The 5,000-nt window shown below is 53.3% G+C and overlaps 1 non-coding gene across 1 annotated transcript in view; it reads right to left on the reverse strand.

The window, feature by feature from the left end:
• Positions 1-1,664, reverse strand: part of LOC124732687 — a 1,909-nt gene extending 245 nt beyond the window's left edge. Inside the window, exon 1 of the ribosomal RNA XR_007008797.1 lies at positions 1-1,664. This exon is cut by the window's left edge and continues 245 nt beyond it. This is a non-coding gene — a ribosomal RNA (small subunit ribosomal RNA).
• Positions 1,665-5,000: the final 3,336 nt, after the last annotated feature.

The raw sequence follows: 5,000 nt of genomic DNA on the forward strand, positions 1-5,000 counted from the left end.
AATTGCAAGCCCCAATCCCTAGCACGAAGGAGGTTCAGCGGGTTACCCCGACCTTTCGGCCTAGGAAGACACGCTGATTCCTTCAGTGTAGCGCGCGTGCGGCCCAGAACATCTAAGGGCATCACAGACCTGTTATTGCTCAATCTCGTGCGGCTAGAAGCCGCCTGTCCCTCTAAGAAGAAAAGTAATCGCTGACAGCACGAAGGATGTCACGCGACTAGTTAGCAGGCTAGAGTCTCGTTCGTTATCGGAATTAACCAGACAAATCGCTCCACCAACTAAGAACGGCCATGCACCACCACCCACCGAATCAAGAAAGAGCTATCAATCTGTCAATCCTTCCGGTGTCCGGGCCTGGTGAGGTTTCCCGTGTTGAGTCAAATTAAGCCGCAGGCTCCACTCCTGGTGGTGCCCTTCCGTCAATTCCTTTAAGTTTCAGCTTTGCAACCATACTTCCCCCGGAACCCAAAAGCTTTGGTTTCCCGGAGGCTGCCCGCCGAGTCATCGGAGGAACTGCGGCGGATCGCTGGCTGGCATCGTTTATGGTTAGAACTAGGGCGGTATCTGATCGCCTTCGAACCTCTAACTTTCGTTCTTGATTAATGAAAACATACTTGGCAAATGCTTTCGCTTCTGTTCGTCTTGCGACGATCCAAGAATTTCACCTCTAACGTCGCAATACGAATGCCCCCGCCTGTCCCTATTAATCATTACCTCGGGTTCCGAAAACCAACAAAATAGAACCGAGGTCCTATTCCATTATTCCATGCACACAGTATTCAGGCGGGCTTGCCTGCTTTAAGCACTCTAATTTGTTCAAAGTAAACGTGCCGGCCCACCGAGACACTCAATAAAGAGCACCCTGGTAGGATTTCAACGGGGTCCGCCTCGGGACGCACGAGCACGCACGAGGCGGTCGCACGCCTTCGGCTCGCCCCACCGGCAGGACGTCCCACGATACATGCCAGTTAAACACCGACGGGCGGTGAACCAACAGCGTGGGACACAAATCCAACTACGAGCTTTTTAACCGCAACAACTTTAATATACGCTATTGGAGCTGGAATTACCGCGGCTGCTGGCACCAGACTTGCCCTCCAATAGATACTCGTTAAAGGATTTAAAGTGTACTCATTCCGATTACGGGGCCTCGGATGAGTCCCGTATCGTTATTTTTCGTCACTACCTCCCCGTGCCGGGAGTGGGTAATTTGCGCGCCTGCTGCCTTCCTTGGATGTGGTAGCCGTTTCTCAGGCTCCCTCTCCGGAATCGAACCCTGATTCCCCGTTACCCGTTACAACCATGGTAGGCGCAGAACCTACCATCGACAGTTGATAAGGCAGACATTTGAAAGATGCGTCGCCGGTACGAGGACCGTGCGATCAGCCCAAAGTTATTCAGAGTCACCAAGGCAAACGGACCGGACGAGCCGACCGATTGGTTTTGATCTAATAAAAGCGTCCCTTCCATCTCTGGTCGGGACTCTGTTTGCATGTATTAGCTCTAGAATTACCACAGTTATCCAAGTAACGTGGGTACGATCTAAGGAACCATAACTGATTTAATGAGCCATTCGCGGTTTCACCTTAATGCGGCTTGTACTGAGACATGCATGGCTTAATCTTTGAGACAAGCATATGACTACTGGCAGGATCAACCAGGGAGCTGCGCCAACTAGAGCTGAGCAGCCGGCCGCCCGGGAGTGTGTCCCGGGGGCCCGCGCGAACACGCAAGCGTCCGCTCAATCATTCTGCAAACAGGAGGAGGCTGAGCTCCCCTGCACAATACACCTCGAAACCCTCTCAGGTCCCGGCGGCGCGCAGCGCCGTCCCAAGTACTTGGTCGGGTTCGAGAGAGGCGCAATCGCCCGGAGTTAGGCGAGTAGACGCTTTCGGTGCGACCACCCGTGCTCCCAACTGAGCTTGCCGCTGCCGACAGAGGCCCGGGAGCGTGCTGTCGTGGCATTGCCGGCGGGAGACAACACGCGCCACCTACGGTGACCGGCAGCTCCAACGCCAGCGCCACAGAAGGACAAAAGCCCCACTTGGGTGCCGAAGCGAACTCTCCCAGCACAGCGCACGCGCCAACACATCCGCACAGCTGCGATACAAACCACCAGCGAGAACCGCTGGGGCGACCGAGCAGCAGACGGCGTCGCGGCGCCGAGCGCCGGGCGGCGGCGCATCCTCAACGCACACAGTCCTCAATCGGACCAGCACACTGAAGATGTCCACCGCGCTTCGCACCGGGCCCGCGAGGACCTACTTTGGCCGCACGGCGCCGCGCGCAGGGTGCGCCGGCGCGCAGCTGCGACGCCTGCCGCGTCCGTCGGCCGGCGCGCCTGCCACTGGCCGCCCCCACCAGCCGGCTGTAGCGCGTGCGCCCACGCACCGCGCGGCCAGCACGCCGGGAGGCGCCCCCTCACCGGCCGGGGACGGTCCCACCCAGCCACCACCGCGTATCGCTTCACACCCAGATGCCGTTCAGTTTCATCGGCATGGTGGGTATCGCTGGAACAACCGGTTAGTACCTCAACCTATCGTCGCCATCACCGATTCACCCCTAGCGAGAACAACCGCACCACAACGGGTTACCATTTCTTCATTTGCGTAACTTCACCAGAAAACGTAGGCGTCCATCGCCATTAGCAACTTCAACGATTATTGCATGCCTGTGTCAGGTGTCACGCCACACTACGTCTGCCCACATACACGCAACAAAATGTGCACGCCTAGACAATACGTGGAAGGTGGCCCCCGTACGTATGCGATGTCCATTGCTCGAACGACTGTCAACCGGCCTCTGTAGCATGTCGCAGATATGGAACGCGGTGCACCATGCTATCACGGTGTTTGAGGAGAGACGACTAGGTCCGAATACATCAACACACAGCTCATGCTGATCGCCATCCACGGCGTCCGTTCCTCCCACACGTCTCTATGGCGTACCACACTGCAATCCAGCTCTCATAGGGAGACGACACGTAGCTGCGTGCACAATATTTGCACTGTATGGTCCGCCGTTTTTGGGCGCAGTCGTTGTACGGTCACACATGTGCCACGATGTATCATTCAGTACATAAGGACGAATGTGCAGTACAGATTGTGGTTCACGCGTACGACATCAGCGGACAGTTGACACAGGCCGCACCACAACGTAGCCTGCGTACGTCGCATGCGAAGGGCATTGAACATGCAAACTTGTCACCAACCAGCTTGCGAAGGCAGGGGGCAAGGTGGGGACGTGGGGACGTGGGGAGGGGTGGGGGGGGGGGGGGGCGGCATGTACGTCCTGCTGCCATCCACATTACAGTGTACAGCAGGAGCATGTGGAAAGTCAGCAAGACTTGCAAGGTGTTTAACATGAAGCGATACACAGGGGAGCGGGCAGTGCGAGTAGCGAACTATATTGCGAGGGTTGCGGGTGGGCAACACTACACTAATTGAACGAGTCGTATAACAATTACAGAGCAGGTTTAGGCGACAACGTGGGTTACGTTAGCGGACAACGTGGGTTACGTTAGCGGACAACGTGGGTTACGTTAAGGCACAACATGGGTTACGTTAAGGCACAACATGGGTTACGTTAAGGCACAACATGGGTTACGTTAGGGCACAACATGGGTTAGGTTAGGGGACAACATGGGTTAGGTTAGGGGACAACATGGGTTAGGTTAGGGGACAACATGGGTTAGGTTAGGGCACAACATGGGTTAGGTTAGGGCACAACATGGGTTAGGTTAGGGCACAACATGGGTTAGGTTAGGGCACAACATGGGTTAGGTTAAGGCACAACATGGGTTAGGTTAAGGCACAACATGGGTTAGGTTAAGGCACAACATGGGTTAGGTTAAGGCACAACATGGGTTAGGTTAAGGTACAACATGGGTTAGGTTAAGGTACAACATGGGTTAGGTTAAGGTACAACATGGGTTAGGTTAAGGTACAACATGGGTTAGGTTAAGGTACAACATGGGTTAGGTTAAGGTACAACATGGGTTAGGTTAAGGTACAACATGGGTTAGGTTAAGGTACAACATGGGTTAGGTTAAGGTACAACATGGGTTAGGTTAAGGTACAACATAGGTTAGGTTAAGGTACAACATAGGTTAGGTTAAGGTACAACATAGGTTAGGTTAAGGTACAACATAGGTTAGGTTAAGGTACAACATAGGTTAGGTTAAGGTACAACATAGGTTAGGTTAAGGTACAACATAGGTTAGGTTAAGGTACAACATAGGTTAGGTTAAGGTACAACATAGGTTAGGTTAAGGTACAACATAGGTTAGGTTAAGGTACAACATAGGTTAGGTTAGGTTAGGTTACACGTTGTTGTAAGGAAAGGTGTAGGGGGGGGGGGCGGGGGCGGCAGGTTCCTTGATAGTGATTATAGTAAGTGAATGCTTGTGACATGATCAGATTTGTCACGTCAGGATGCACCTTTGGCTTATTAGAGGCGGCGCTCCAATTCTATGCTTGTGTGAGACCTGTGTCTTTGACTCATGTCATTGTTTGTGCGCTGTGACAGGAGGTACTATTGTGATGTTGGGTGCACCGTTGTATAGGACATGTGTGGGTGTTGGTGCCTGGTCTGCGCAATGGTGGATGTCGAAAGGCTGGGATATTGTATTTTCCGCATGGACCTCCTGGTCTGGTTGTGATAGTGTGGATTGTGTAATGTGGCGGAGAAGATGCACTGGATGTTGTTCCATGCTGGTGCTTACATATTGTATGTGCGCCCGTTAGAAGCAGAGAGTGGTGCGTGATCAGAGTGTCTGGCTGACGTGTGGTTCCCATTGTGGGCAGACTCTTTCAGCATGTATACGGACAGTTGTGTATATTTGCTGTAGTTTGATGGCTCTGCATTGATTACTAATCAGCGCCGTGTGTACGGGTAATCTGGTTCCAGTCCAAAATGTTCCATCTGTGTACATTAGTGACAAAGACTCTCCCCATGCAGTGGGGCTCGGTCTGTTATAGCTCTTCCGCGTAATATATTTG

The sequence above is a fragment of the Schistocerca piceifrons genome, unplaced genomic scaffold (genome assembly GCF_021461385.2).
Source record: "Schistocerca piceifrons isolate TAMUIC-IGC-003096 unplaced genomic scaffold, iqSchPice1.1 HiC_scaffold_1361, whole genome shotgun sequence".
Classification (NCBI taxonomy): domain Eukaryota; kingdom Metazoa; phylum Arthropoda; class Insecta; order Orthoptera; family Acrididae; genus Schistocerca; species Schistocerca piceifrons.